Here is a 14,285-nt window from a genome sequence, read left to right as displayed (position 1 = left end):
GAATCAAGCTGACGTAATGTATCAGTCAACCAATATCCCATCCAGAATCCTGACCCTTGTGTAAAATCAGAAATCCCGCAACTAAATCTGTAAAATGCTCTCTCATTTCCACTTTAGTATAAGAAATGGTTGCAAAGGATCTAGTGATCTTCGATGGTCTATCTCTACTATCTAATAAATATTAGACTTGGAGAGAAATCACTATGTCCCTTCTCCTGCCTATCATGAAGCATCATGTTTCCACCAGGATGAAGAACTAAAAGTTGTGAAACTCAGTCCGTGCATCCTCCATCCAATTTGTTTATAGAAAGTACCGTTAGTCTAGTACCACCTGCTTTCGTCTGTACCCAATGTTTAAATTGGAGTATCTCCAAAAGCGAATTCTGTAACTAAATCTATCCACCACTGATCCGTGATAAACTTGCCGATATTGAAAATCAATCGGTAATTCCATTTATCAATATTCAACTATGATTTTAACTCAACAAAAGTTAACAAACTATGACCTTTCCATACATACCATGCACCTCATCTTTATATAAATGTTTGGTCTCACCATTTTGTCTTTGACACACCCTGCTTCTTCAAGACAAGTTAATGACAATCCGACTTCTTTGTCTAACTTTAAAAAAATATGAAATCTTTCCATCCTCTACATAAGTCATCAATTTCCTTACAACAGCTAATTGTTGCAAATTGTGACTAAAAAAAAAAATTTCATATTATTTATGGAAATGAAAAGACTTAGTTTCCTCCTCCTTATGCAACACCGGCAAATTCCTCCTAATGACACACCCTCTTGAATAAATTCTTAATTAAGAATTTACTGATGAATATTTATTCAGCCTCCTATCCTCACTCGGTGTCATTCCAATAAGTACTTAATCCAGTACTAAATCCTCCATCCGACTTGGTAACAACTTCTAAAATTTTCAAGAAGATGTTCAGCAAATCCAGCACCTCTGATAAATCATCATGGCGTTACAGTGATCTTTATTTACCATTACCTCACGCATACCGAAACATTAACAATCACCAATATCATGGCGTTGTAATATGATACGAATCCATACCTAACGTAAAGTATATCAAACTAGTCGTTCTAAATTATTTGACTCGTATTGATGGTTTAATTATCCCATCCCAAAACACACCATAATGACACATGTCCAAGTCCAATAGATTGGCTAAATTTATGTGCATCTACCAAATCCTACGACCGTATGCTCACAAATTTAGCATAAATAACGCTATGATATCATGTTATTAAAACAATAATTGGCTGATCACATACTTATGTCCCCAACTAAACCACATACCAAATTCCGAGTAATTAACAAAAAAAAAAAAAAAAAAAAAAAAAACCGTATGATAAACACTATAAAACAAAATATACTCCTACTTAGGACATCGTTCTTTCTAGAAAAGAAAGTCTCCTTTGAAATCAACCTTACTAGATTGTTTCAAAATTTCTTTTTATAGTTTCGTAAATAATCATCCAATCTCGAAACATATCCTTTAAAACACAGCTTAAAAACACAAATGTTTGCCTAAGCAAATACCAAGGGCTTAACCCTCATCCTTCTTATATGCGGAATGTAAACTGTCTAACTTGGCCTTTTAAAGCGAATTAGAACGTCACAATATAATACCAATGCCCTCTTGTAGATGATTTAAAAATTATGTATTTCATTTTGATAAGAACACATCCGATCCCCAAACTCCTAAACAATACTTCTTATATACTTCTTTTAGAGATGATAAGAAAGCTTAATTATTTGTAAATTGATCAACCCTAATTCTACTAATAACATTTGCTATACTACTAGCAATTCAGATCACCTCATGCGATCATCCATCTTCAAGATTTAGTACCCTCTCTATTAGATGCACATAAATCTCCTCCATTAGGATCCTCTTCGGCTCCTACTCCTCGCTTGTTTCCTTTTTGAGATCAACTGAAGTCGAGTTGGCCCCGATATGCAGTGACCTATCACGTACTCCTAAATCTTTCCTTGGCTTATACTTTTAAAGTAACGCCAAACGAACCTAAACCATCGATCCCTAACTCTGCCTTCTGGCAACGAAATCGATAACGTACTCCTTTACTCCTTTGGGTCTTTATCGCTTTCGCCTTGAACCATCCTTTTCCTAGTGCCAACCATTCTATGGCTACAGAATATAATTGACATCAGCTCCTCCTAACAAACCGTAAATAGAGTACAACGAATTCTAATTCGGGCTCTAAGTTTTAAGAGACGCAACGCGGAAGTCACATAACAAAAGACACTCCTAAGGACACTTGAACCTGGAGTGCTCTGATACCAACTGTAATACTCCCGGATTTTCGAATGCGAGTTGGCCAGGCCCACGCCCGAATACCCGAGGATATCAAAAATAAATCGGCAATAAACGAACACAGAGTACAAAAGAATAAAGAAGAATAAATAAAATGCTGACAAGAAACTAAAATGATAATCTAATAATAAACCTCAGAATATATTTCCAATAATTAATAAACTCTTCTGATACAACTGATCCTCCAAAATACAACTCGGGAATCCATACTGTGTGGACCCCTAGAAAATTTAAACTAAACAAATGACAACAATAACTGTCTAAATCAGGAAACTGAATCATAAAGGAACTCCTATGTAGCATCGGAAGAATGAAATAAACTGATCCCTGCTTAGCACGAACAACCTCTACTCCTGACGAACACCTGAAAAATAATGGTGGGTCAGGCCCACAAACAAGTTCTACTCTACTACAGTCCAAGCAAAGATCCGATACACCTATACATCATAGTCAATCCAACAGTAACTAGTAGTCCGTATATATATATATACACACACTAAAGGAACCTCACTAGACTATAGGGTTGTCTCAACTTGAATAGTAGGCAACATGCAAAACGCACATATAGTGGGCATGAGTACCTATACCTACCAGGGTACACAACTACACTATATCTAGTTACACATCCCTGGCGATATACGCGCCCTAACCACTGATCCTGAGACTCAAGCTCATATCATGGCACCATACTTATATATATATAATTTTGCAACCATCTTATCCAGTATAAATTAATCCTCCATAAGTCATTCAACTTGTTCAGCTGACCTGACTTGAATATAAGTAGGACTTAACATTTTAGTTAATCTATTTCCTTATATAATAAATTAATCCTCCATAAGTCATTCAACTTGTTCAGCTGACCTGACTTGAATATAAGTAGGACTTAACATTTTAGCTAATCCATTCCCTTATATAAAATAGGTAGGACTTAACTGATAAGTTAATCCGTCCCTAGAATGCCACCGTCCCATACCGGTGCATTAAACCACACAATCTAACAATTGATGTAACGATTAAGGAAATATATCAAACAATCCAGAAATAACTATGATAATATGATATTAAGTTATCACAAAATATGAATGACTTATTATTTATTTAAGCTTCCTATATCATATGTCCTACACAAACTGAATCTTATACATGATGATATTTTATTATACCGTCAAATAAGCATTCTCCGTATCCAATTCATCCTACACATTTAATCTCAATTGCTAAAACATTTTAAAAAATTAAATCCATTCGTTTGTTTAAAACATTCAAATAGCAAGCATCATTATGATTGAGTTTATTTAAATTTATTTAAACCCAAACCTAGTTCCTATTTAATGTTCAGGAATCCTAGGCATGTTTCTACGTTCAATCATTTCACATATATGAAAAATACATAATTTAAATATATAAAAATTCACACCAGAAATCAAATCAAAATCATACATTTATCAATTTATAACACAAGAACAGATACGAACCAATTTCATAAAACCTATGTTCTAATCCAATTAAACATGCATAATTATTTAATTTTATGTGTTTAATAAATCCTGAAATTTCCTAGGCATGTACAGAAACACGAATCAAAGGGAAAGAGATAGAAGAAGAACTTACCTTAAACTTTCGGATCGAAAGTTAAACTTCTTCTTCCTTGATCTTCTCTCTACAGGGTTTTTTTTTCCTCCTTCCCTCTCTAACTCTCTCCTCACTCTAGAATATATCACATGAATATTTCTAACCCCTTTTTACAACCTATAACTATATATTTATAGGCTAAATAAAATAACCCTAACCCTTTTCCCAATCCAAGTCAACTTAAAAAATAAAATATTAAAAAGATAAATAAAATATGTTAAGTATATAATTTATGTATATCTTTATTAAATAAATAAATTATACACATCCCATTCTTTATTAATAGATTATCCAATAATACTTAAGTTACCATAATATTATAAAGTAACTTAAACATAACACGTATCAAATATATGTATATTTTTATTATTTAAATATAAAACATATACATCAAATTAAATATTACTACTCAAGTTACCATAAAAGTAATTAATAAATTACTTTCCCTTTTATATATATTAAAAAGGTAAGTAAAAAATGTTATGTATATAATTTATGTATATCTTTATTAAATAAATAAATTATACACATTCCATTATTTATTAATGGATTATCCAATAATAGTTAAGTTATCATAATATTATAAAGTAACTTAAAACATAACACGTATCAAATCTATATATATTTTTATTATTTAAATATAAGACATATACATCGGATTAAATATTACTACCCAAGTTACAATAAAATTAATTAGAAAAATAAAATAAAATAATAAAAGAAAAGAAAATATTTAATTTACGATTAATCAAAACAATTTAAACACATAATCTAATTAAACAATTAACACATAGAAAAATACAAATAATACATAGACACATAATCAAATAATAAAGTAATACCTAATTCAATTAAACACATAAGCAATTAGTCAAATAATCAATTAAATAATTAATAATACAATTAAAACAAATAAATAAATACCGAGACTATCCTTTTAAAATTAGGGGTATTAGAAATATAATAAAGTCTAATATGTATAAACCCTATTATGTCTCCAAAATAAATTTAGAAGTCATACTTCAGTCATTTAAGTTACTAAATTAAGTTTAAGCAACTAAATACGTTATATCCGTTAACAGTGTGTGACATTGCTTAAAACTTCCACACTGTGAGAACCGTTAGCATATAGTGATAATTTATGCATGGTGGGTCCTAATATAACATAATAACATGTTTAGATTCCATGCTACAATCCGTTAAATTGTTAAAACAAGATTAAACAATTTAATCCTTCCTATCCGTTTAAGCATGCAAAGTTGCTTATTTTTAGACTGTTTATTCTATTTGCTCTATAGATCAAATTATGCAATTAGAGAGTTTAAAATCCCTTGAAATTACTTTTAAAATTCTCAGTCCAGCCCTTGAAGCATTTCATAATCCCAAACACATCCAAAACAGTGCCAAAACTATTCCAGAAACACGTCCAAACAAAACCAAACAAGGGAGCCTGCTCTCTAACCAACAGAGCAAGCTCTAAACACCTCAGAGTCGGCTCCCTAGCCCTTGGAGCCGATTCTATGAAGAGGGAGCCGGCTCCCAACTTCCTGGAGTCGGCTCTCTCCTCCTTTGAGAGCTCCGGTCCACTCCTCCTCCTTTTTTGACCGTCTGCTTTGTCTCCGGCCTCTTCTAACCCTTCTGTTCTTCTTCAAAACTGTTTTACCAGTCTAGTATACATCCAGTATCAACCCCTAGTCCTTAGTTTACCACAGTAAGAACTAATACAACGATTTAAAACAACACTAATTTATATGCTTTAAAACAGACGACGAAGAACAAAGTTGTAAGATTTATTTCAGACAAAGTTCAACCCATACAGATGATCAAATTGCCATATATTAAATATGCAAGGTTCAATTAATATTCAATTAACATCCTAGAGATTCTCTAGGTATGCACAGAACACAGGCCAAGGGGATAGAGGAAGAAAAGAACTTGCCTGTGCAGTTTTGTAACCAAAACCTTGTCGCCGTCTTTCTAAGCTTCTCGACGACGTCCGTCTACTGTCAACTCAACCTTCTACTGTTCAACCTTCCCTCCTCCTAGGTCCGTCCGTTAATCCACAGCCGAAACCCTGACCGTAACCTCTCTGTTCTTCTCACAACCTTACTCTGTTTTCTCTCAATATCCTAGGTACGTGAATAGAGTTTTGCTAACCTTAGCAGACCTTTGTATTCTATATATAGATGCTAAAACAGGACCCTAGTCCATGTATAATTAAAGACAAAACCCTAATTAAATCCATGTCGGCTACACATACGTGACTTCTAAAAGAACCCTAAGTAATTGACATATTTAAAGACTCATTTAACTGAATTACATAATTAAACAATTATAATAAACTACTTGAAGACACACAATCAAACAATTTAAATCCAATAATGTAATCAATGCAAACAACTCAAATAATTACAATTAAGTCAATTTATTCAGTTAAATAAATAAATATTCAATTAATTCAAATATCAAGCAAATAAACAATTAAATATTTAAAAATGCAACAAAATATTTAATTAAAATACCAGGACTATCATTTTAAAATTAGGAGTATTACAGCATACTGTATTATTTTTTCTTCATTCAGGTTTTGTCCCACTGGGTTTTCCTGGTAAGGTTTTAATGATGCAGTTTTAATTTATGCAATACCATACACAAGAATACTGTACTCTTTTTCCTTCACTAGAGTTTTGTCCTACTGGGTTTTTCTTAGTAAGATTTTAATGAGACATATTCTTAGGGTAGTATTGTGGACCCCAAGGGGGAGTGTTATATATATATGTTTGTGGGGCCCACAATCTTAAGTCATCCATGATGACATTGTTGGTTTACGGAGAAAGCTCAATTCTTGCTTACAATGAAAGCTTTGTTGGCTTACGGAGAAAGCTTAATTCTTGCTTATAGTGAAAGTCTTATTATGGCTTGTTTGGGAAGCTAAAATTGTGAGCCTATAAATAGGTCATATGTATATACTGCTTGTAAGGATACACTTGAATGAAAAGCTTTCCGTTCTCTCTCTCTCTGTGAAAGATTTATTTCTTTGAATATTACTCTATATATACATATATATTCCTTACACATTCAAAATTATTATTATTATCTAAGAAGCTAAAATTTTCAATGCTAAGACGCTTGCGAAGGGCCTAGTGGACTGTTTCGATGGTACTGAATATATATATATATATATATATATTACTTATTATAGATAATTTTAAATTTTTTGAAAATACCTCCACATATATATATATATATATATATTAAAAATTAAAAAATTTGGATCAATTGAAAGGTTATATATATATATTGTTGTTCATAGTAATTTGGATCAATTGAAAGTGTTGTCGAAAAATCTCCCAAGTAGAAATCAAGATTGGCTTGCTAACTTACTTTGTTAGAATTTTTATTTTTATTTTTTTAGTGATATTGAATTTGCAATTTCTGAATACTCAATTTTTATTTTCTTATTTTTATTTTTAATTTTTGGGCCTGTGGGTCTCTTTCTGTTATGGTTTTCAAGGCTTTTATTTTTAATTTGAACTAGGACATTTTGAGGCATTTACATTTTCTATATATTCTGACATTATTGACATATTTGAGGTTGAAACAATACATGTTGAGTTAATTCAAGAATTGTGTCATGCATTCAAGGATTAATGATTTTATTAGGAATATATAAATAAAAATAAAATAAAATTGAGGGGCACGTGTGATATGTCTCGTGGTAGATTATTGAGTGTTTTAAGAGAATCGACGTTCGTTGGCAAAAAAAGACGAAATATCTAAACCCCTCTCATATTTAGATTCTACAATACACAATTTGACACCTGCCGGAAAAATAAAATAAAAAATAAACACACACACAATCCTGTAATCCATCGTCTCTCCCTCACACAAACACTTCTCATTAGCCAAGAACATGTTGAGTTCATTCAAGAATTGTGATGTATTCATGGATTAGGGGTGGTCATTTTTGTCCAAAATTCATCAATCCACCTAAACCTACCCCGTTAAATAATGAATTTTTGGTTATCGATTTAAGTATGCGGGTCATAAATGAGTCTGTTAACAAAGAGTATTGTAATTAATGGGTTATTACCGTATTGACAGCGGGTATCCACTTTTTTTTTTTTTTTTTTTTTTTTTTTTTTTTTTTGAAGGTGGTCCAAACAAGCAATAGATTGTGAGTTCTGATTTTTGCTTTCTATCCCTTCTTTGTTGTCTTAATTAGGTGACTTTTTTCTCTTCTTCACCCTCTCAACCATAACTCTTTTATTTCTGTGTGACATAGGAGTAACAATTCGAGTTAGCATGTTGTGTTGGTGTCGACACAATTACAATCCGAACATAATTAGGATTGAAACAAACACGATTATTAATCATGTCTAAGACCTTTAATACGAATACGACACTATTATTATATTATACGAAAAGATACGATTAAGTCATTTTTTTTTTTACACGAATATGACACGATTATTACACTATACAAAAAGATACGTTAAGTCATTTTTGACACGAATATAATATTTTATTCAACACGTTTTACTAAATATGTTATTTTTTACACGAACACGATATGTTTATTTGTTATAGTAACCAAATAAAGGCAGCCTTTTCAATTTTTTTTATTATTTTTTAAAAAATAAAATGAAATAAATGAAGGTTAAAGGTTAAATGAAATAAATGACACAAGATTAAAGTTTTTATGTTTTAAAATCGGGTTGCAATTTTGTTATCAGATCTAGGTCGACCTGGATTATCATCATTGGGTCAAGTATGAACTCACATGCTTGCTCAATAAAATCATTTATGTCTTAAAATATATATATATATATATATATATATATATATATATATATATATATATTCAGATTATTGGGAGCGCGGATTGACCTCCTCGTTTAATACCCAAACCCATGATCACCACAAAAAAGTTTTAAAGGGGTTATTTACTCATTTGAGACCCACCCAATTATAACTCACCCAAATTCATCCAATTTTCACCCCATGATGGATTAATAATTTTATAGAGAGAAAAAAATACAAACATTGAATTACTACATTTTTGTCCAATAGTTTGTGTTTTGAACACTCTTCCCATTTTTTACACGAACACAATATCTTATTCTACACGTTTAATTAAATATATCATTTTTTATACGAACATGACACGTTTATTTGTTATAGTAATCAAATAAAGGCAGTTTTTAAAATTTTTTTTATTATTATTTAAAAAAAATGAAATAAAATAAATGAAGGTTAAAAGGTTAAATGAAATAAATGACACGAGATTAAAGTTTTTAAAATCGGGTTGCAATTTTGTTATCAAATCTAGGTCGACCTGAATTATCATCATTGGGTCAAGTATGAATCGCATGCTTGCTCAATAAAATCATTTATGTCTTAAAATATATAGATTAAAAAAAATTTAAAAAAATACGGATTATTGGGAGTGAGGATTGACCTCCGCACTTAATACCCAAACCCATGATCACCACAAAAAAGTTATTAAGAGGTTATGTACTCATTTGAGACTCCCCCCCCCCCCCCCCCCACCCCCCCCCCCCCCCCCCCACACACACACACACACACACACACACTCTCTCTCTCTCTCTCTCTCTCTCTCTCTCTCTCTCTCTCGTTAGCTTGATTATGCGTAATACGTTAGCTTGATTATGCGTAATACACTCTCTCTCTCTCTCGTTAGGTTGATTATGCGTGATACGATATTCAATTGATCCGTATAAGAACCCCCCCCCCCCCCCCCCCCCCCCCCCCCACACACACACACACACACACACACACTCTCTCTCTCTCTCTCTCTCTCTCTCGTTAGCTTGATTATGCGTAATACGTTAGCTTGATTATGCGTAATACACACACTCTCTCTCTCTCGTTAGGTTGATTATGCGTGATACGATATTCAATTGATCCGTATAAGAAAAGAGTGGATAATATAATGAAAAAGTCAATTTTTTTCTTTGACAAATTTTTATTTGTCCAAATATGGGCAGAAAAAAGGGAAAGATGATATTATAGAAATTTTAAATTACTGTATCATCTTCTGTATATATATATTTAATAAATTTCACAAATAAAATAAGTGATGGGTGGTAAAAATAACTTTAAAATTACTTTATCATCATATATATATATATATAATAAATTCTATAAATAAAGTAAGTAATGGGTTTAATGGTAAAAATAACTTAAATTTTTTTTTTTTTTTCTTTGATCATGCTAATCAAAGTAAATATATTCTTGCATCTAACCGAACAAAAAAATGGAAGAACATAATATATTCGCTAATGATATCTCATTCAACATTTCTTCTCTTCATTCCATCCATTCAATTTCTTCCTTCCAAAACTGATTATTAAAAGAATGGCCCAATCAAAGTACTTTTTTTTTTTTTTTGACAATCGTGGGTGTTCGGGCCAGCTTGCACACACCTCGATTAATCCCACGAGATCCTGAAATTAACGACCAGACAAGCCTCTAGTAGCCCTGAGGAGACTCAAACTGGTGACCATTGGGGAGCAAGCCCAAGGCCTGATCAGTTGAGCTACCTTGCAGGTTCAATCAAAATACATTATTCAATGAAATTGGCCACTTAAATATTAAAAACTTCTCTCAACACACTCTACGGACATATCAATGCCTAAAAGATATAAGCTTAGGTATTCACAACAGGTATACATAATCTCATATCAAATAAAGTTGAAGCAACAAAGAATCTCACGAGACTTACATATGCTATTACTAACACACCGGGGCAGAACCAGGATTTTAATTAAGAGGTGGGTGCAGTGTAAAAAAAATAAAAATAAAAATAAAAAATAAAAAATATAATTTAAATAAGAAGAACAAAAAAAAAAAAAAAAAATTACATACTATATATATATATATACACACATCATTTTTAAGTACAAAAAGAAGAATGTTAAGAAGTATGAGGCCAAAAATAATTAATAAGAAGAAGAAAAAGAAGAAGAAGAAGAAGAAGAAGGGAAGAAAAATAAGAAATTTCGAAAGGGAAAAAAAATTAGAGTTTGAGTAAAGAAAGAAAATTTAGCTTTTTTTTTTTTTTTTAAGGAAATCAAAGGAATATTAAGAGCAAAAGAAAAATAAAAGAAAAATTTAAAAGACAATTTTAAAAATTTAAAATTTTAGGGGACCATTATATAAAAAATTTCTTATAAATGTATAAATTAAAATTAAAATTATTATATTTTATAACGGGTGGGGCCAAACCAGGAGGGGCATGTGCCCCCTCTAGGCACACACTGGCTCCCCCTGCTAACACACACTTAGAGAGTTGCATTAATTTTTTGGCTATCATGCATAAGTATGGATACATAGATATCTAACACCACCATTTGAATCAATTAATCAATTAATCACGTTCGTTAGACTATATGTTTCAACTTACAATTGCACACTTTAGGTTACCCAGAGCAGCAAAACTTGAAGGTATAAAATGCAAAAATGGTATAATTCAATTGTTTATTTTGCAATTAACATTTAATTTTTTAATTTTAAAAAAATTTTTTCTAATAGATTCTGTTTCTGGGCTTCTTGTGAATGTTTTTGATGTGAGTGTGGCTGCTGGGCCAGACCTACAATAAAATTTATTAAACGACAAAAAAAAGAAAAATAAAATATCGGGTTGGGCCATAACATTAAAATGAGAAAGTGTTGGGCAGTCTTGGGCTGGTGCACCGGACATGGTGAGGTCGGGAATTTGGGATGAGGGGCATAAGAACAAAAGCTCCAATCCTCCACCCCGTTTCTTCTTAAAGCGCGGCCGTTGGTTGGTCGAATTAGTAATTCTCTCTCCACCTTACCTTACCTGTCTTAATTAATTGTGTTCCAGTTTTCACTAATGCAAATACTTCTGTTTTCCTACATCAGTTTTTCATTCAGCGTGCGGTTTTTGTAGTCTTTGTGTCGGCTTTGGGATTGGCGAGATGTATGTTTCAATTGCTGTTTCAGATCTCAATTGACTAGTTTAGATTGCTCTCTATACTGAATTTATGGCTTATTTGTTTTGTTTTTGAAAAAAGTGTGTTGTTGATTTCTGGAGAGTCTATCTGTCTCTCTTTCCACTAATTTTATATTTTGATCTGCACTTTTTGATCATATTTTACCGTCTTTTTGGTTGCTGCAATCCTATAATGTGTTTTATATCTTAATTTGTTTCCATTACAGAAAATATAGAGGGTGGATTTGCTCAACAAATGGTTTGTTGTCTTTTTCTCTTGAAACTTGAATAATTTTTTTCTCTTTTTCTATTGGTCTCACCTTGTATCAAGTGGATAGTTGTAATTAAATGCTATCAATTTCTTAATTAAGTGTTCATACTTCTGGCTCATTTGCGATCTGCGTATCATTATTGTATATTGAATCTATTTTATCCTTGTCCATTAGACTTTCTGCTTCCACTCTGGTTTACATATTCCTTGATGGCAGCCAACATGTGATGTCACATTAAATCACATCACATGGCCTTAGCACAAGGTTCCACTTGTCACTCGACATATGGAAATTTAGTCTTGTAAGATGCGGTCCACTTAAATTTTGACCCATGCTCTTCGTGGTGCTCTATATGTACAATGCCATGGCTCTACATTTTTTTTTTTTGGTGCTCTGTGGTGCATTAATCCAATGTAGTGTTTGGGTCTATAGGCTCTAGGTAAGCAAGTAGGTTTCTCCAAAGGATCTTCACATTACACTGCACTACTTAAAAGGTCTTCTAATCGGGCATGCTCACTCACGCTTGTGAGGGAGCTTATAGGGTTTTGTTGTTTAGTGATGCTCTTGATACCTTGAGGTCTCCTATTTTGGTCCACTTAAACTTTGATGTGTGTTCTTCATAATGCCCTATGCATCCCAACGCAATGGCTTGCACAAAATTCGCCTTGATCTTTGGGTTGGGTTGTGGTTCACTTAGACTTTTAGGGTTTCGTTGTTTAGTGAGACTCGGGATATGTGAGGTCTCCCTTTTTGGTCAACCTCAAAGAACCATAAAGAGCGACAAGATGTAAATTTCTTTATAGTATCTTTGTTACAAATTCACAATGTACCATTGACATGTGGGCTTTGTCTTATGGAATGTATCCCCATTCCACCCATCCTCAATTATTTATCTCTTTTCCTTTAATAATTGGGTTTGAGAAGCCAACTCAAGACACACAAGACAAGCGAGCTAAACTTTTAATTGGTGGCCTCGGATTTCCTAGGGTTCCTTGTTTTCATGGTAGTTGCCACTCTCTCTTATAAGGCCATCTTGGAGTCGAATCTGGCATAATCTACTTGAATCCCCACTTTCTTGTATGTCGTATCTCTATTTCTAGGAGTTCACACTTTTTGTGACCCGATGAGTGAGTATTTCCCATATGATGGTAGACAAGAGGGCAATGACCCCAGTGCTTGACGTCACATGCACATGTTGGTGGTGTTTGTCTCGCTGCTAACAATTCCGTTTTAGTGTCCAAGGTATGGCTCATTCGACTGTCTCTTGCTTTTCATGCATTATCATCAAGATTAGGGCTGACAAAAAAAAAAAAATTCAAACCCCGTAACATTTAGCGGATTTGGATCTGCTATTTTATCATGCGGGCCAAATATAGGTCAGACTTAAATAAACCTACCATATAATGGGTTTGAACATTGGTACCCGTCTTCACCCCAGTATCCTATTTATACTTGAACAGCAAATAAAACATTAAATCTTCATTCCTACCTCAACAATGCTTCTGTGCTCTCTCTCTCTCTCTCTCTCTCTCTCTCTCTCTTTTGTACATTCTATCCTTCTCTCTCCGACCTTCTCTCCCAGTGGTGTCCTCTATCCTTCTCTCTCGGCTCATTTTTTTTCTTTGGTTCTCTCTATGCAGCACTCTCTCTATCTTTGTGGTTTTCTCTCTCTTTTGCATCTCTATCTCCAATTGGTTACCTGCAGCGGACTCTGATGAGCAAGCGGGTCTCCATTTTGTAAGAAACAAGAAAGTGCCTCTTAACTAAAGAAGAATGTGCCTTTTAACTAAAATGAGTTTATTTTCTTAAATTTACTTCTTTTTTTAATTCCTTTGTTTTGTTCCCTTTGAAAAATACATTAAATGATGTAATAGATATAAATAATGTAACACTCTTCTACATCTTTTTATTTATTTATTATGATTTTATCTCAAATTTTCTTTTCCTTTATTGTAATTTTTTTTTTCAATTGTTTTTATGGGTTGTCTATAAACACACATATATTGTAAAGGTACATTGAACACAAAGAAGATATATAT

This window comes from Cornus florida, unplaced genomic scaffold (genome assembly GCF_030987335.1).
Source record: "Cornus florida cultivar Cherokee Brave unplaced genomic scaffold, ASM3098733v1 CherokeeBrave_3.0.0_Hap2_Chr04, whole genome shotgun sequence".
In the NCBI taxonomy this organism is placed as follows: domain Eukaryota; kingdom Viridiplantae; phylum Streptophyta; class Magnoliopsida; order Cornales; family Cornaceae; genus Cornus; species Cornus florida.
Note: the sequence above shows the minus strand (reverse complement) of the source record.